Here is a 20,583-nt window from a genome sequence, read left to right on the forward strand (position 1 = left end):
AACGAAAGAGAATTACAGAAGAGAAAAAAGGGAAGGAGGGAGGGAAAGAGGTAGGGAGAGACAGAGAGAGGAAGGAAGGGGAAGTCGTGGAAAGTCAGTTTTGCAGAGGAGGTTTTAGCTGCTCCAGGGGCTGCTGGGAGGGAAAGGGTGGAAGGCGAGGAAGAATTCACTCACCAGTGGTGGTCAGTTTGGAATTGTTTACACCGCAAGTGCCCCGAGGGGGCTTTGCTTACACAAAGCGGACTTCAAAGAGCCCGTCAGACATTAACAGACTGACCCTCCACCATTCCCACCCCCAGCCTCAGGGAGCCTGGGGTTAGGACAGCAGTCTTCGACCGGGAAACTGAGGACAAAAAAAAGGAGCCAGTGAAGAAAATGGGAATGCCCCCCAAGACTCTGCCGCTAAGACCCACTGCTAACATTGCCATCAAAGGTATTGCCCTCATCAGGAGCCGGCTGGCCTGCATGCCTCAGTGTTTAAAGGATCCAGTTCGCTTTGGAGCCAGAGATACAGGAAGTCCCAGGTGAATTATAAAAGCCAGCAGTTTCCAGGTCTCTCCCATTCGAGGCCAGCAGTCTCTGTGGGCCACGTTGATAGTGGCCCTTACTAAGTTCCTAAGGACTGGCAGCATCTAGGCATGCCCACCCCACAACCCCCCAGATATTTGCATCCATTCAGTGCTTGGATTCCCCCTCTGTCTCCTATGGAGAAAAGGCTGCTGGAAACCCAGACACCCTGTGGAGGGGACTGGTGCCAAGTCGTCTGGGGCCTCCTCCCATGGGAAGCAAGAAGCACAGCCAGCCTTGTCACCATGCCCTAAAGTAGGATGGATGGCCCCGGTAAACCGATCCTCGCTAATGTAACCATAGGTGCTATTTCATTTAAATACATCGACCCAGACATTTCCCATCAGTATAGCGCCTTTCCCTGAGGCCTGCCCCTGCTCCCTCCAAAGCCTCAAACCACCCGGGTTAATGACACGCCCGGGCTGGGGACCAGAGTGTGTTAAGTGTCTTTGCAATGGCAAATGAGGGGCCCCCAAAGTCTTCCCTTTCTTCATTTATCATTTTCTATAATGTACCTATCACATACCCTGCTCCTCTCGCCTTTGCCAAACTAAACAGCCCTAGTCCTGCTAATCTCTCCTCAGATGGAGGCCGGGGCCATAAATCTAATCACCGTGGAAAGAAGGCCTTCCCTGACCATGCCTTGGGCGCTCAGCACAGCACATAGTATAAAACACACAGCAGATAATGGCAGAGCCGCTGTCACAGGGCACATTATAAAATGCAGATGTTGTCAGGAAGAATGCGCCTGTTGTGAAGTTTCAACTGTAAATTAGCCAGCTTGCTAAAGGGATAAAGGCCATTTAATTTGCTCATCAACTCCACCCTCTCTCCTCTTTATCCTTTGTCTCCGAGGCACATTATGTTTGAATAAAATTCCCGGTAGAAATTGGAAATAGAAGACTCTGGCGCTGGCTTTGCCAGGTAACATGAAATTAAATCCCACGAGTCTGTTCTCTATGTCTGTAAGTCTGTTTCTGTTTTGTAGATAAGTTCATTTGTATCATATTTTAAACCATAATGGAAAAGAATAGGAAAAAGAATCCATATATATATAACTGAATCACTTTACTGTACAGTAGAAATTAAGATAATATTGTAAATCAACTATACTTCAATAAAATAAGTTTTTTAAGAAAATCCCATTAGCTTCTTGAATCAATTTTAAAAGATAAAAGTTAAACATGTTGTCTGTATGCATTTTTTAAGTAATAGAATCCACTCTCAGCCCCCCAGACCTGACTTAACCCCCACCCCATGACTCCCCACAATGACATATTGAGGTGGGCTGCCCACAACCCTCTTCCTTCCAACCACCCCCAAGATGTCATGAACTTATTAATGTCTTTTTCAACGAACACTAAATTTCGTGGCATTCTGCTTTCAGAAAGTGAAAGAAACGGAGTTTTTTTTTCTTTTTCTTCTTTTTACATCTTTAGAGAAGAACAGCAGTGAGCTAAATCTCTCACAGCACATTGCAGGGATGTTAATAAGGTCTTTAAGGAAGGCAGATGTACTGAGAGCATCCCTTTGGTAACCAAGAAAACTAAATTCTTCCTTTGATCCCTCCCTTCTCCCAGTCATCTTCAAAAAGGAGAGTGGTTCAAAGAGACAGGAGATACTAGAAAGAGGAGATATTAAGACCTTTGTTACTTCTTATGCTTTAAATGTGTGCCTTGGAGAAAAGAGGTGAGCGTGAGACTTGGGAGCAGTCCGTTATACGCCCATGCCAGTGTCCAAGAAGCCAATCACCTGGCTCAGCTCTCCCCAGGTGGGGCCAGACTGGAACTACGAAACCCCATTGTTCCTCAGGTTGGGTCCTGTCTGACCCTCATCTGGGGCAGTAAGTAGCCTAGGAAAGACCTAGGGCCCAAGTTACCCCGTGATCCATGCCACTTCAACAGGTCAGGATAAGAATCTGGAGAACTACCGGAAAATCAATTCCAAGAATAAGCATGGACCGTCTTATTGAGCCATCAATTTTATCCAATGCTAAGCAACTGAAAATATTAATGTGTACATTAAGACAAGCATAGTTTTTAAAGGCACATTTATTTGTGTTAAATGCAAGACTCACATCAACATTTAGGGGGAGAGGGAAGAGGCAATGAATTTTGAGCTTGTGACTAGCACCTTCAGAAGGCCCATAGCCCTCAGGGGTCTATTCCCTCCTCTGCAAGTCAAGTTTGAGAAGCATCTTAGTGGGCCATAGCCCATCTCCTAAGAACACAGAGCTGGGAAGGAGGACTCAAAGAATGGAATTAATGCCAATATTGCAGAGGTCTCGGGGGGAAACACAGCAGGGAGCTGCTCAGAGGGCCATGGGGCCCAGGATTGGAGTCCAGGTGATCTAAGGACCAACCCTATGAGGTTTGGGAACCAGGGCAAGACAAATATTGGAAGTTGGGACCCTTCTTGTCATAGACCAGGGAATCTTCCTCTCTGTCTTAGTTTGAGTTCTCCCGGAAGCTGACCCTTAGATAAGAATTCACATGTAAGTAGTTCATTTCATACGGGATCCTAGGAAACACCAGTGGGAGTGGGGAAGTGAGATGGGGTAAGATAGCCCTCCAATGAGGGATGTATCATCCAGAAAGCTACCACTGTGGATAATTGGAGCTTGATCCCTCTGAGGAATTCTGGAAAATACCATAGAACATTTGCCTCAGAAGCATCCCACCCAATGGGCAAGGGCAGTGGGGTACTTATACACCAACTCCCTACAGTACTGGTTGGGTGTTGCTGGGGGAGGGGAGAGGTCATGAATTTCCCGCACTTCTGCCTTGAATAGAGCTCACCCTAGTAGACAAAGAAAGCCCTTCAGTAAAGAGATGCAGGGGCTAGCCGCTGGGAATCAACGTGCACTGAAAGGGTAAGGGTGAGAGTGTACTGACTAGGTACATGTACCTCTGCACCAAAGGCTCGAGTCCTCTTCACCGAGGGTTAAGCACCTGACATGGTGGCTGACGTCAACCTTTAGATAAAAATGACATGCTACCACCACTAAAAGCTTATGTATAGGCAGTGTACTAGATGTTCCTTATTTGCTCCTCCCAGCAAGCCAATGGGTAGATATTGTGATCACAGAGAAGATAACTGGCTGTCACAATTGGAGTAGCTTCTGTAGAGACTTGCCATTGGTAAGGCTGGGACTTGAACCTAGAGTCCATCGGCATAACCTCTGCCTACGTGGTCAGTACAGAATTCCTGTCCAGCCACACCCCTGCCACAGGTAACTGCCCTACCCACGCCCCCTCCTCCAGGAGGCACAGTGAGGTTTTTGTAACATGCGATTGAGCTCTCCCATCTTGCCACAACTTTGGGGACCAAGGGGTGGGAAGTTGACCATTTGACAACCCAGGCCCCTGTGTGGCTTGAAAAGGTGAACTAGATAAATCAATTCCTGTCCTGGGATTTGGAACTGGTAACTGGAGACCTAGGAGTTAGCCAGGTGAACTGGGGGGGAGGAGTGCAGTGGAGTTACACGTGAAGGGAACAGTCCTTGGTTTCGCCCTGTCATTCCCCTTTCTTCTGGTCTCCTCGCTTCTTCACTTCCTTTTTCATGTTTTAAAGAACTACCTTCTCTATTATGCAAGTGTGGTGTTAAGAGGTCAAGATACCCTGTCACCTCTTGCTCAAGATGCCATTGACCCATGCTAGGATAACTGGACTCCTTCCCTCTCGGGAACTTGACTCTTGAGTGGAGTGACACTAGGATAAAAAGCAGCTGAGACCAGTGCTCTGAAGTGATAGCCCGCTCTTTCTGAGGCCTAGACATGAGCTTTTTCTTTCACTCCATGTGCTGCCCTGCAGCCATACTGCTGGTACCCTGCCATACCCCCTGGCACCCACTGCTCCCTTACTGTTCCAGTTATCTGGTGTTGCTTAACAAACCACCCCAAAACTTAGCAGAGTAAAACAATAATTTATTATTACTGTGGGGGTTGATGGGATCAGCTGGGCTGTTCTCACTAGGGGTCTCTCATATCATTGCAGCCAGTCTAAGGCCAAGGCCAAGTTCATCTGAAGGCTTCTTCACTCACCTATGTGTTATCGGTCTGGGATGTCTGGAATGTCTTGGGGCTGGCAGGGCACCTCTCCATGTGGCCTCTTCATATGGCTAGTTTGGGCTTCCTCACAGCATGGTGGTCTTGAAGTAATTAGATTTCTTCGACAGGTGCTGGTTTCTCCCAGAGTGAGTGTTTCGAGAGACTCAGGCATAGGCTACAAGGCATCGCTTTCACAATATTCTACTTCTCAAAAGTCACCAGCCCACCCAGATTCAAGGGGGCAGAGGAGTAGACTCCATCTTTCAACAGGGGGATAGCTTGTGCCTACGTGGAAGGAAGGAGTTGATGAATGGTAGCCGTCGTGGAGCCAGAGTCAATAGCCAGTGACTCTTTACTTCAAGTGCATGCAACTTTGCCTGAGGACGTTCTCTGGCTGGAAGTGTACTATGCCTGCCTATGGAAGACAGAATTCCAGAGAATTAACACCCCTGGGAGCAGTTCTTAACTCTAGATGAATGGGAGTATAAATGCCCCAGCTTCCTCAAATATGGGGGGATTAAATCACAGGTCACATCTGTATGGTTTCCCAGAGATCCCCAAGGTGATTGAGCCCTGACTGCCCAGAGTGGAAACCTGCTTCTTGTTATACCCTCAGTGGCTGCCTTCCTTTCCCCAACTAACTTCTCCAGTCCTCTACATGGGCCTACTGATATCTCCTCTCAAAAAAAACAAAAACAAAAAGCAAACAAACAATCCCTCCCCAAAAGACAACTTGCGCCCAAAGCCTTTTCTCAAAGTCTGCTTCTGAGGGAACCTACTGCACACATATCCCATTATTTTCCCAAAATATTTCTTCCTCGGGTAGGTTAACCGGAGTTGGTTTCTTTCGCTTTCAACCAAAGAACAGTAAATGATAGAATGTAGAAAGGGGCCAGAGAGAGGGTGGGGAGCCACAAGGTCCAAGTGCCACCAGGTCACGGCCCTCCAGGACAGCGGAGCCAGGCAGCCAGCTGCTCTGAGGAGGAGGATGGAGCAAACCCACACGGGGAGAAGCGCCTCCCAGAGGCCAGCTCTCTTCAGTCCTCCCCTGTGATCCCACTCTCCGCGGAAGTTCTTGCCCTTGGAAGAATGTGACTGAACCCCTTCCACGGAAGCAAGCGATTCACAGCTTTGAAGGGCCACGTAGAACCATGGAGAGGACTCCTGTCAGCAGTCAGGGCTTTCCACAGAAATCTTTTTCCCCTCCCTCTGCCTCTTCACTCACGCCCTACCCCACAGGGACTGGCCTTACCTGTGAGCTCTGTGATTCCAATAGCATGTGAGATGTCCTCTTGCCCCAAACACCCCCATTAACGAGGCTTAGGAAGATTACCGGAAATGAGGGCGTTCAGTTGCTTTCCTAAAGTGCATCTGAGGACGATAAAATGGAGAAAATTTGAACTTTGATGGGATGTAGTGAGAGATATAGTGAGGGCTGATGTCAGAGACTGTAGGAACCCAGAGAACAATCTGAGGGCACTGTATGCCTGGGAACAAGAAGAGACAGTACCTGAGGGAAGGAGAGGGAGGGAAGTGAAAAGGTACCCAAGACCTGCATCCCTGCTTGGGGTGCCTGAGAAAACCATACTTAACTTTGGAGTAAGACGCAATTTGTAGGATTTCTGGTTTGAACTAACGGATAAAGAATTTCGTGGATACCTAATCAGTGCTTTCACTCCACATTGAGTATTTATACCTGAGGACCTGAAAACTCTCTAAAAACAAACATTCCTCTCCCATGCAGGAAAACAGTGATTTGAAAAACATAGGAAGCCCCTGGTACGAAAAGGTTCAATGACTTATCCAAATAAAACCAGCAAAATTTGACTCTTTTAGACTGGGTTCATAGTAGATTATCCAGATAATTTATCATCTAAACTGGAACACCTTTGAGAGTAAAATGGAGCACTATTAATAATTAAGCCAGGATGTCCCAGGTAAACCGTGATATGAGTTCAGGAGCCCCAGGGCATGTTCTGCTTTCCTCTACTAGGAGGTATCCTTGGCTAGTGAGTGAAAGTCTTCGATATGCACCTAAATAAAACTTGTAATTCACGTATTCCTCCTTGGTGGATATGGACAGTGGAAAATGCTCTAATCTCAGAATTAAAAGACTTAAACTCATGGGCTTCGCTGGTGGCGCAGTGGTTGAGAGTCCGCCTGCCGATGCAGGGGACACGGGTTCGTGCCCCAGTCTGGGAGGATCCCACGTGCCGCAGAGCGGCTGGGCCCATGAGCCACGGCTGCTGAGCCTGTGCGTCCGGAGCTTGTGCTCCGCAACGGGAGAGACCACGACAGTGAGAGGCCCGCGTACCGCAAAAACAAACAAAAAAAAAGACTTAAACTCAAATAAATAAATAAATAAAAGACTTAAACTCGAGTCCAGCTCCGTCCCTTCCTAAAGGAGAGAACTTGAGTGGATCTCTTAACCTCAATCAGCCCAATTTCCTCCTCTATAGAATGGGGAGGATTCCACTCCATTCACAGGTAGTTGTGAAGATTAAAGATTAGTATATGAAAAAGCACTTTGTAGGCCCTTGTTCAATAAATGTGTGGTATTATTTGTACGTTCGGTGGTAAATCTGGACAACCTCTGGACAATGCATAAAAAAGCTTGAGCCTGATACATGATTTCTTGAAAAGCTATGAAAAGAATTGCCCCATGTTTCCATTCTGGCCTCAATATGAATAAATTTTGTTTATTTCATGCTGAGGTATTTCAGCCCACCAGGCCCCTCCTTTCATTTCAACTTGAAGGCAGCTTTTGACCCCTGAACTTTTAGCACCTTTCTCATTGGGGAGAAATAACAGTTCCACATTTAAGTGAAAACGCATGTATATTCCTTGACTCTCTGCCTGAAGCCACTGAGTTTCACCAAGAAGAGGCAATAGGAGTAACTTGTATTCAGCACTTGACGTCTTCATGGTCAGCTCGAGGGGTAACATGGAAAAACTTATAGGGGCATGAGAATAATAATATGGGGGTTTTCAACTGTAAAAAGAAGACCACACACATGATCCCATGTGGATTGCACCCTGGACCGTCTTCAAAAACAGGGGAGTTGCATTCTCCGCGGCCATGCGTAGGCCTGGTTTAATTAAATGTAGGCCACAAACGGGCTGCCAAACATGATGCCGAAACGCTGTTGATTTCTGTGGTAGAAATTTCCCATTGCTCTGTGTTCCTGATAAGATAGTACATGTGGAGAGTACAACCTGAACGCTTGGCAGATGGTCCCATCTGTTTTTCCATCATTTTGAATTTAGCAGGAAAACCTCAAGATGTGTTTTGACACAAGCATGCTTTTTTCCTTTCTGCATTTTGAAATGGCTGTGTTCGGAGCCTAATTAAATCCATATGCTTCTGATTCATTTACACTTAACTCATCAAAATGTTGTTTTGTAATAGCCATTTGAAGTCCAAGGCGCCTCTCTTGAGCCTTTTTTCTGAAAACCAGGAAGCTATGGTGTGCCAGCCAGCCAGCAGGGTTCTCATACCAAAAGGTTCAAATATGGTTCAAGACAAGATTTCACAGCCAGGAGATTCTGGTGGTTAGGAATTGTCCTAAAGCATCACTGTCAAGTGTGGGGTGTGACTTTGAATCCTCTGTTATTATCCAAAGATACTCAGTGTTCAGAATAGTAGAAAACAACTTATGAGAGAAAGAAAAATAATGCTAGAATCATTGGACCCAATGGGAAATTTTAGTTTAAATGGGAATTGGGTGGTTTTCCCTTTTTTGTTTTTTTGTTTTGGTTTTTAAAGAAGAGTTTTTATTAGACATAACTAGAAGTTATAACTGAAGGCTTCATGCCAACCCCTACCCAGAATAAGTAGCTTCTATGTCATATATTCTCATTATCAGATCCTACGTAGGCTTTAAAAAAAATTATCCATAACTTGGACTTAAAAGTATAACTCCTGCTCTTTCAATGTCATACTAGAGCCTTGTCTAAAAAGCCCCCCTGAGAGTCTAGAGTTTGTGATCTTTGTTTGACTCACTATTTACTACTGTTTAGGGCCAAGACTTTGTAAAGTAAGTTATTAACTTGTAGAGTTAAAAATTATTAAATTGTAGAGTTAAAAATTATTTTTGTCCACTAAAAAAGCAAGTTGTTTCTATCTAGGAAAAAAGATAACTCCAAAGGTTACAGTTTTGTTGTGCTGTAGGATATTAACAAATTTTGTATCTAACTTAGCAATATTATTTCAGCATTTTTTCTTTGATGGACTATATATACCAGTCTTCCCAATCCTCACTCAAACCTGCTTTACCATCCATCAGTTCTCTCATTAACACATTAAATATATCTTTGATACACAATCACTAAATATGTGTTTGAGAGTCATTTAACTTTTTGAAAATTATCCTTTGAAACTGAACGAGTCCTAAGCCTGGCTTACCTGATCTATCTTTCCTCCTACTGGTGTTCATTTGAGTTTTATAACTATGTCAAGCAAATGGGCATTCGAAGAGCTGAAAATTGAGTAGATGCAACACCAGAAAAGGCCCCAAACTCAGCGAAGCAGGGAGAAAAGGGAACTGTTTTGAACACTGAATGAGTTTACATTCATCATCTCCTTTCAGCCACGTAACAACTCTGGGAGGGAGGCATCACCCCACATCTCAGGTGAGAAAAGTGAGGTAGGAAGTGATTAAGTAACTTGCCCAGAATCACACAGCTTGGAAGTGGCAGTACCCAGACTTGAACAGGGACCTGTCAATTCCAAACCCACGCGTTCTTCTCACTGCACCTCCCCCTTTACTGTACAGTTAAAGGCTTCATGGGGTGAGGCAGTAGAAAACCATAGAAGTAGAGAGAAGGAGCAGACTCAGCAGGGCCAGGACAGAAAGCAAGTCAGGCAGGGCTTGTTCCACAGATATGTAAGTCAACTCACGTTCACACTGACATGAAATATACCAAAACATCCCTGTGATAGGTCAGTAACTCAGAATAAATGCTTTAAAAAGGTCTTACAAACCCAAATGCCAACCTAAATTACTTTTATTGCATTACATAAATAAGTATAAGCATAAGACCAGGGACTGATGGGGGGAAAACATTTATTCCCCTCTTCCCACGATTCCACATGGAGAAACATTCATCAGCCTAACACTTGTAGTCCTGGCTGCTGGATCCTCCCTGGGGAGGAGAAGGGCTTATCTGATTGGTGAGCTGGGAAAGAGCAACTGGGCATGCTCAGTGCAGCCCCTCCCTGTGCTGGGGCTGCCCTCCACAGGGATCAGGATGCTGCTCTGATGTCTGCCTTGGATCAGTGAAGCTCTTCAGCGCAAAGGCCAGTTGACCAAGTTTCGTTCTGGAGTGACATGTAACACATCTAAGCCATGACCCCCAGTCTACCTTTTATCAGTTACAGAGCTGACATTTTGATCATCTGTCTGCTTCTTGCATCTCTGATTCCAAACACAGCCAAAGAAAAGAAGTGTAACCACCACTAAAACCCAAGTATAAATAAACTTGATGCTATAGAACTCCCACACAAATTAACAAATTATACGTTTAAAAATCTGCAAAAATAATAGAATTCAAGCTAGCAACACTAATCAAGGTGACGTGACAGATGGATTCTGTTATTTCTTATCTATTAAGCCTCTGATGCTCTCATGAGAGTGGCCCCCCAGCCAGCCATGTGACTGCTCATTTCCACCCATCCCCTTTCTTCTCTTTCATACTGATTTGAAACTTTCCTTTAAAGGAGCACCTTGGTGTTAGTTTGTCTTCATTGAGTACTAATTCATTATTACATAAGAAGCCTGCCTCAATTCTTTCCCTATTAACTCAAGATAATTAAAATATTTCTACTTGACATGAATAGGATCCTAAAAACAAATGTAGACACAGGTTTGCACTTACGTAGAGCTTCTTGGGGTGTTAGTTATTCATCTAGATCAGTGTTTCTCAGTTTTTTTCATTATTATCCTCTTGACGAGCTTTTTAAGACTTTTTTGTTTTTACGAATCTCCCCCGCCGTGAAATTTTAATACCATAGGCATACTATATATCTGTTTACATGTTATATGTATATCTGTTATTTAATTATTAAAAGATTACAAATTTTCACCACATTTCCCCCAAGAACCAATTTTTTGCCCCACAAGGCACGATATCATCCCCTTTGAGAATGCATAATCCAGACCAGTGCTGTCCAATAGAAATATGATGCAAGCCACATGTATGATTTTAAATTTTCAAGTAGCCACACTAAAAAGTCAAAAGAGCAGGGGCTTCCCTGGTGGCGCGGTGGTTGAGAGTCCGCCTGCCGATGCAGGGGACACGGGTTCGTGACCCGGTCCGGGAAGATCCCACATGCCGCGGAGCGGCTGGGCCCGTGAGCCATGGCCGCTGAGCCTGCGTGTCCGGAGCCTGTGCTCCGCAACGGGAGAGGCCACAACAGTGAGAGGCCCGCGTACGGCAAAAAAAAAAAAAAAAAAAAAAAAGCAGGCAAAATTAATTTTCATATCATATTTTATTTAATTTAATCTATCCAAAATATTATCGTTTCAGCAGGTAATGAGTATAAAAACTTACTGAGATATTTTATATTCTTTTTTTCTCACTAAGATTTCAAAATCCAGTGTGCATTTTAAGTTTAAAGTACAATTCAGTTTTGACTAACCGCATCTCAATGCTCAACAGCCCCATGTGGCCAGCGGCTACCGTATTGGACAGTGTAGTCATTCTAAATGATTCAGAATGTGACTGTATTAATCACTTTAGCCTACCTAAAAGCCAGGCTTATTCTCAGACCACTTGCAAACAGCAGAGACTATGTCTGCGGACCTCTGGAGATCCATAGATTGAAGTTGGAGAAGCCCTGAGTTAGGCATTTCCCACATAATCAGATTCCTTAGTCTGAGGGAAGTTTACCGTGAGGATGAACAGGGAAGTGAGGAAAAACAACCCATCTCGTCAAACCTCATTGGGAAATGGAATGCTGTTCCTTGCCAGTCAGCACTTACAGTAGCTCTAGTGGTCAAGGGAGCCTCTCAAAGCTACTTGTCACCTTGCTCGGCCCCTGAGTCCCTGCTTCTTTCTACTCTCTGTCCTCCATCTCTGCACCTCATAGCTTCTGCTGTCTCGTGGCTTCTCATTCTTCTTTCCAGGTGTGAGTCTGCTCCTGCAACTCTCCACCAGACGCCTTCTCTCATCCTAGCCGCCCACCAGACGCCTTCTCTCATCCTAGCCGCCCACCAGACGCCTTCTCCCATCCTAGCTGCCCAGGCTGTATACCTCCCATCCCAGCCGCCCAGGTGACGGGATCAGATCAGTGGCTCCAGTTTATAGCACATCTTAGAGGTGGAGACTCCTCGCCAGCACCTTGGTGGGAGTCCCCTCATCACAACCAGCTCCAGGCAGCAAGAAAATGTGAGGGAAGAGCCTGCCTACCCTGCCTACACGATGCCTCCTTTCCACGCAGCTCCACCCCAGCCCCTTTTAGCTTTCCAGGCTGAAGTTCTCTCCAGAGTCTTACCACCAGCCACACTGAGAGGAAAGAGAGAAGGGGGAAGAAAGAGAACAAGGAAACATCCATTTCATTCTTTCGAAAGTTGCAACTCCAAACTCCACTCCCTCCACAGCGGTCCCATTTTTCATAGGACTCTAGTTTGCGGCCTGTTTTCAGAAGGCTTCCTACTTGAACATGGAGTTGGGTGGAAAGAGGGAAGAGAAGGGAGCCTGAGCTCACCCTAGAAATAAGAGAACTTCCAAGCATCTGGCGCTGGATTGCACTATAGGGTTCTTTGTGTAGCACCCCTCCCTCCGCGTGCACGCATGCACACACATACCACCAGTCTTTGTCTTTAGGGTAACATTAGAAGCATGTTGCATTCCTTTAGGACAGTGGTTCTCAATCAGGGAAGATTTTGCTCCCCCTTCCCGAGGGGATATTTGCAACGTCGGGAAGCATTTTCAGTTGTCATAGCTGGGGCTAAGCGTGCTACTAGCATCTAGTGAGTAGAGGTCAGGCACACTGCTAAGTACCCTGCAAGGCACAGGACAGCCTCCATAACAAGGAAGTATCTGATCCGAAACGTCAGTAGTGCCAAGGTTGAGAAGCCCTGAGCTTTAGGGAAATACTTTTTTCCACTGGTGACGGAACAGGGGAGGACTGAGGCAGAAGAGATAAGAGTGAAAGGTGAAGCAGTCTAGAAGCATGTTGGACAATTAGGAGAAAGTAGTCTGTGATTGAACACATAATCTCCACTTGAATGTTTGAGAGATTTTTTTTTTTAAAGAAGATGTTGGGGGTAGGAGTTTAGTAATTTATTTTTTTTTTGGCTGTGTTGGGTCTTCGTTTCTGTGCAAGGGCTTTCTCTAGTTATGGCAAGCGGGGGCCAGTCTTCATGGCGTTGCACGGGCCTCTCACTATCGCGGCCTCTCTTGTTGTGGAGCACAGGCTCCAGACGCGCAGGCTCAGTAGTTGTGGCTCACGGGCCCAGTGGCTCCGTGGCATGCGGGATCCTCCCAGACCAGGGCTTGAACCCATGTCCCCTGCATTAGCAGGCAGACTCTCAACCACTGCGTCACCAGGGAAGCCCTTGAGAGACCTTATTATGTTATTGCAACAAGGTGAAGATATGGACCGTCAGGATGACTTGGGAGAGACAGCAAAATCTGTGCCTCAGATCGTCTGGGTGCCAAGCCCGGCCAGAACCATGACTTGTTGAAAGATGAGAGCTTGTCTACACCTCTGATGTACCATAGAAGAAACGTAAAATATTGCGGTGAAGTGGTGGCCAGGGCATAAAAGACAGTTTTTGTTAAACCTCTGACCCAGTCTCAGTGAAAACACGGGGTTCTCCTTCTCCTCCCGGGGTGGGTTTGCAGGAAATGTGTGCACAGACCCTTGTAGAGACAGGAGTTCACTGATCCCTGGTTGTTTCCCCAGTCATTCTTCTATGAGCAGGACTTCTTCTAAGATCTTTTCCATTCATGATGGGGAAGGCCTTCCTGTCATTCTTGTTTTACAGACGGGAAGTCTAAAGCACAGAGAGGCTAAGTGGCCAACGGCTTTACAGCTGGGAATGTGAAGAGGCAGGATGCAAACCAGGTCCGTCTGACATGACCTAACTCAGCACTTGATCACCAGGCCGTGCTGCTGCTCAGCACAGGGACCTCGGTTCCTAGAGGCTGACACCTTCAGATGGTTAAAGTGGGCACATGCAGATGTTTCCATTTGCTGAGCATCTCCCCTAAACCATAGCACTGACCCTTCACTTGACTGAAGAGACCAAGCTGTCACAGGCCGCTGTTCTTCCTTTCTCCCTTTTCCCTGTCTCCGAGGCGCCTCTGAACTGGAAAACCCAGGCACCACACGGGAGGAAACAAACTGAAAGGTACAAGGAGGCGAGCTTGTTCCCCAAGACTCTCTCAGTTGTTATAAGGAGTAACTGAAACTCGTAGTTGACCCCAACCCCGCAGAGTTGGCACCAGGAAGAACACAAGCATTTTATAAATGCTCTTCCAGGAGGGGAGGTGAGCTCACTTCCTGAGGGAATTACTGCAGGGGGTGTCTGCGGGGGCCAGCCAGGCCTGGCTTTCAAACATCTGAAACGGCCCACGGTGTAATCAGGCATGAATATTGATTCAAATAAATTATGCATGTTTATACACTCGTTTATTATTTTATTCACACGCTCGCTCCATGAAGTTAGCCTGGGCAACTGTCATGGGGCTAGTCAGCTCTTGGATGCTGTAAAAACCAGTTGCTTTGAAATATTCGGTGGCCAAAGGGAAATCCAAGTTATTAGTGAAAATTATAACGAAAATGACAGCAACTTTCTATCATCCGGAAGCGCCTTGGTGAGTGCAAGTCGTCAGGGTCAGATGTTGCCCCATTCCTCAGGCTTTCATGAGATATGGATGGCTCCAGAGCATTCTAGCAATTATCATTTTAACAAATAGAGCTCTTTTCTAATATTCACATTCCTTTCGCATGGCCTCATGAAAACACAAACATTCACTCCATCCTCAAAAAATGCAGGCGCTCTGGGAGGAAAGAGCTACCCTCTCAGCCCCGTAGTCAGGCTGGAGGAAGCAGAGACTGATATCAGATCCTGGGTTATAAAGTTGATTGCCTTTGACTCAGCTGATAAACTAGATCATACCTCTGGGGGCTTGGTTGTGCCCTGTTCTTGGGGCCATTCGGGGGAGGGCATGTATCTTCTGGAAGAGACCCTTGGAGGCACTCATCCAGAAGACCTGACTTGCACGATGGGTGACAGTAGGGGAAAGTCAGCAGACCTGCCTGTCTGCTCCCAGGTGGGAAGTACACTGGGCAGAGCCCAGGCCCTAACAGCTCTCTGTGTCTTGACGTGACAGGCTGGGAGTGGGTGCAGACCCTCCATGCAGGAGGCTGGGTTACAATGGTCCAGTTTTGCCCTGCAGATGGAGCGTCCCACCAAGATCCACATTTTGGAGAGGAAAGAGAGGTAATCCTGAAGCCCTCTCTTTTGAGGACTAAAGCTGATACTGTCCTTTCATCTTCAGCTGATTTCTGGTGTCTTTGTCACTTAGTCACCAACTCCAAAGGGAAATAGAATAAAGAATTTGGATTTCCTCAATACATGATCAAAGGAACCTTATGTACTTCACTGAAAATTGAAATGAACCTCAGTGCGCTATTTTCTCTCTTGATAATTGTTTAAGGAGATACTCATGCCCTGGAAACTTGCATTAAGAGTTATGAATGTTTAAATTAATACATGAATTTACCTCTGTATTTTTATGGGTTATTTTCAAATTTCATTGTCTGAAAGAAATGAAAGTAGAGGAAGACCCAAGAACAACAAACCCATATCTGAAAGAGATATAGGGATTTTCACTTTCTATAGTATGTGTTTCTACAATTTTTTAAAACAATGAGGTGAATTATATGTAATATGAGAAAAATGTTTTAAAGAAAGAGAAAAAGCAATACATGAAATTTTAAATACTTAAATTCTTAGGGAAAAGAGACAATACTCCAAAGTTAGGGAGGAAGGAAGAAATGAAAGTTTAAAAATGGTGTGACCATAATCCCAAAGTACATACAATTCTTACTAGTTTTTCCACTGAAAAGATAGATCATGCTGGTACCATGATGGACCTGACCTCAGAGTTACAATCCTAAGAGCCCAAGATGGTGGGCATCTTCAAGTAGCTACTCTGCAGCAGCCCATGGGCTAAGCTGCAGCCTCCATACACTAAATATTAATGGAACAAGCATCTGGTCATTTCTGGACACCAGTGGAAAGGAAATTTACTAACAGAAAACTCAAGGTGCTAGTAGAAGGTAAAATTGTAACTATGAACCAAATTGAGAAAAAAAATCAGTGTTGGGCTGTTTACATCAATGGAGTAGGTCCTTCTGATCACAGAAAACAAAGCAGCCAGAGGACTTTGATGCCAAATGTCCAAGCAACAGATTAGAGTAAAATGAATCACCAAAACTCATTCACAAACTGTGTGTGGAGCAGCATTTCCTCTAAGGATAACTCCTAGCAAGAGTTTCCCCAAGCTTTCCCCACAGGGAGATTCTGTATTTGCAGATGCATCAGATCATGTTCATTGTCCTTGCAGAACCCTCTACACAGAAGCGGAAATACTTGTTCATTAAGTTCTGCATACATTCTGGACTTGGAAATAATTGGTACAAGAGAGAGAAAACAGAGTGAGTCAGGAGCAATGTCCCTTTACCGCTCCACTCCTTGCGTAAACCTCCTTCTCTTGGTACTCCTGCAATCACATGAATGGGCCAGTGGGCCAGTGCAGAGGAGTGGGCTGGTGTCTACACACACACACACACACACACACACACACACACCACTCTCGACGCAAACACCACACATTACGCATATACACAACACATACACATATGCCACACACACACCACACTACACACGCACAGTACACAAAACACACACAATGCACACACACACACCCTACACATACCACACAAACACCACACACATACACATACAACACACATACACACACCACATATCACACCTACACACCCCACACACACTGCACACAACACATACACAGACCGTGCACACACATACACACCACCCACACAACACGTACACACAGACCACACATAGACACACCACACATACACACACGCACCTGTAAGCCTTGACCGCACAGGTAGCAATCCCATTGTGCCAATCTGCGCTCAGTATGTGAAGAGCAAACAAGGGCTTAACTAGCACGGGGCCTTACCTAGCGTGAGACCATTGCACAACTGAGTAGCCAAGTGTAACAACATCCTGTGCCCCTTCCAAGCACACAATAGACTGGGCCTCTGTCAGCTGAGAGGGGAGACATTGTGACTCACTAATTTTACCAAAACAAAACAGACTGAATTCCTCATTCAAGAAAGTGTGAGTGGCACTGATTATACAAGTTCGAGAAAAGGAGCAGTAAACCTCAACACGAAATGAGCACTCTTCTTGAGCATTTTTTAGAAAGCAAAAGCAAGCTGTGATTTGCAATTTTTCTGGGTATTCCCCATATTTCCATCAGTAAGGGAAGAGCTAAAGGATGGTAAAGACTATATATAAAGTTCTTAAATAGAATGAGGCTGGTCTCCGAGATGTAGTGCCTAGCAGAAAAAAACTTGAGTGACAAAACCATGCACAGAGGATGATGCCACTTATGTGGAAAAAGAATTTTATTCCCTGGCCGCACACCTGTGTGTGAGTGCATAGAAGAAGGACTTGAAGGATCCACTCCAAACTTAACAATTTTTACCTCTGAGGAAGAAAACAGAATTGCTCAGTGAGGAGAAGCAAGAGGTGAAGAGGCCTTTCACATTTTACTCTACGTATTCCTAATTCATCTGAATCGCTGAGAAAGAAGAACGCACTTTGGTATTACTTGCATAATAAAACAGAAGTAACGGGGCTTCCCTGGTGGTGCAGTGGTTGGCAGTCCGCCTGCCGATGCAGGGGACGCAGGTTCGTGCCCCCATCCGGGAAGATCCCATATGCCGCAGAGCGGCTGGGCCCGTGAGCCATGGCTGCTGAGCCTGCGCATCCGGAGCCTGTGCTCCACGACAGGAGAGGCCACAATAGTGAGTAGGCCCGTGTACTGCAAAAAAAAAAAAAAAAAAAAGCAACAAAAATAATAGAAGAACAGAAAAAAGAAATTGGATTTACATTCATAAGTAAGAATTACAATTATTTTTAAATACCATGCCTCAGTTGGCAGGACACCCTGGGTTTTGGGGTGTTTTTTTTTTAAGCTGAAGACTTTCAAGATTACTAGTAGAAAGCACTATTTAAGACACAGAGAGCTGCATTTTAAGTCTCTTGCAGGTTCCTAATGCCTGTGCCAAGCAGAGGAGCTCCAGGGACTCCATGGCAGCAGGTGTCATTGCAGGCAGAAGGGCTGGGACCAGATCGTCCAGGTTCCAACTCCACTGTGGCCACTTACTCGCTGGGTGGCCTAGGCCATTCCCTCTACCTCTCTAAGCCTCAGTTTCCTAGTCTATAGAACAGAGTTAAAAGTAGTATCTACCTCGCTGGTTGAAGAGAGTGACAGAGACAAACACCTGTGTCGTACTTAAGCACTTAATGGTACGCTGATATATGATAATTATTCTAGAAATATTGACTACTGTTATTAATGAAGCACCACCAGGAATTCTCACCGGAATGCATAATATTATCCTAAACCCAGAATGAATGAGAAGATTCCACCAGCCGAGCCAAGTTTCAAGCTCACACATTCCACACCGAACAGGAAGTTATTGAGCATTTTCTATGTGCCAAACACCGAGGGCACTGTGCTCCAGGAGTCTCCACTCAAAACAATTAGCAGTGATTACAACAAAGAAGAAAAACAGTAGCTGCCCTGGGGGCACGTGTGTGTGGGTGTCAGAGAACTCAGTCCCATCCTAGGGAGAGGGAATCAGGTCAGGCTTCTCAGAGGAAGCAATGTCTCAGACTCAGAAGAAGTCAAGTAGAATGAGAACACGTTCCAGACAGAACTCAGGAGCAAAAGCTCAGCAGTGAGAGGTAATACGGCAGGTGCCCAACAATGCAGGTTATTCAGGTGGAGCTGGAGGTGGGGAGAGTTGGGGGAGACCTAGTGAGTTAAGCAAGAAATCAAAGACCATTCATGCCTCATAAATTTTCTTCCCCTGTCACATCACACACCCCGTAATAGGTTCCCCCAGGTGTGCTGAACACAGCAGCCTGACTCACTGCACCCTCAATGGGAAAACTGTGTCCAGTTGGGGGGGCCTTTATAGCACCAAAAGGGCAGGCCAGGGCTGGGGGATAGTGGGAAAAAGTTAATGCCCACAGATAAAGAGAAACACCATCAAGTGTTCATGAACCTCATTGCACAAGCCCCAGACAGGCCAGGGTAACTAAAACGCCCACTGCACTCTCCCTTCATAGACACTTGCAGGTCAAGATTTCTCAGGCCCGGGTCTCAGGGGTTTTCTAATGCACTGTCTCCAGCTAGGCCAACGCAGAAGCAAAGTACCAAGGTGACATGTAGCAGGGGAAGGTTTTCAACTCCTTTCAATGGTAGATTTATCGAGCTCTTCAATAGGGAAAGAAATAGACCTGCACTTAGAGCTTGGCCGGGTGGACATGGAGTTCCTGGTACTAGAAAGAAGCTCAGTAAAGTGAAAAGGCAGGTTAACGGAGCTTACCATAGATTCTCTAGAATAGGGAATAAGGCAATCAATATTCATACCTTACCTTGTTTCCTTTTTGATTAGGTTGGAAAATTATTGTTTTCAGTCTAGTTTTCCTTTCTGTCACAAAGAATGGTCCATGGATTGTTAGGGATTCAGCTCAGAAGAAATAATGGATTGAGGCATCCCAGGACCCAGCACTCCCACAGGCCCCACTGTCTTCAAAGAGCTAGGCGGCTATGTGTCATCACAAGACCTTGGCCCGCCTACATGATTAGACCCAGGTGTAGCCACTCCGTGGAGTAACAAAGCGGGAACGAGCTGGGCCAATGGGTTCCCACTCTTGGGAACTTGGCTTGAGGAAGGAGAGCATCGGGCTGTGGGAACCCAAGCTGAAGGGATGCAGGAAAAGGAGACACGTGAAGTACAGAAGAAGCCACAAGAGGCCATAAGCAAGCTGAAGTTTTCAGGAAACCACATTATGAGGAAGAAGATGATATGAGCAGGATGGAGAGGAGCCGGTTAACAAAGATAAGAGAAGCAAGAAGACACGGACAAAAGAAGGCGAGGCCGAGAGAGGGGCCAAGCCGAGGTGGAGGTGGGACACTGGAGAGAAGATGCTGGTGCTCTCAGGAGCTGTGAAGCATCAGGGAAGGAGCCCCAAGTGCCCCAGCTCCTCATCTTTCACCCCCAAGAGGCTGGCTCTTTTCCTGACATAGTAGGCTCAATACACCTCACCTCCTGAGCCAGCCTGAGATCGCCTCTGTTCTTGGGCTCCAAAGAACCTGGGAAACACAGCTGAGATACCTGAACGAAAAACGTATGCACCAGGAACTGGGAGAAAGTGGGTATTTTTCACCAGATCTCTGCTGGTTTCTGTGGAACTGTGAATCACAGGCGTGGTGCGAAAAAGATGGATGTGGGAAACTTTTGTCTGAGTTTTATAAAAGTGGGCAGGTGGTAGATTCCACCACATCGTGAACTTTGACTCCATGTTGTGCAGGATTCTAGGATAGAAAAATCAGACCAAAGGAGGTGGTCACAAGAGCCAGGAATGGATTCTGAAGAACATTTGCAGCAGATTAAGCACATTTGCTTTGCTTTTCTAAAAGTGGTGTGGAGCTTCAAAAATCTCCTGGTAGAACATGTTTTTATAAGAGTTGACTTTCTTCACCTTTGCTACAATGTGAAAACCATTCTTTAAAATAAACTTGAAAATCAAACACATCATCAGAGGTGGTGAATTAGGCACTTTAAAATGAACCTCCTCGGTCCTTGAGCATTGTCTCTTTTTTTTTTTTTTTTTTT

This window comes from Aethalodelphis obliquidens, unplaced genomic scaffold (assembly GCF_003676395.1).
Source record: "Aethalodelphis obliquidens isolate GAN/ISIS:26980383/991018 unplaced genomic scaffold, ASM367639v1 scaffold88, whole genome shotgun sequence".
Classification (NCBI taxonomy): Eukaryota; Metazoa; Chordata; class Mammalia; order Artiodactyla; family Delphinidae; genus Aethalodelphis; species Aethalodelphis obliquidens.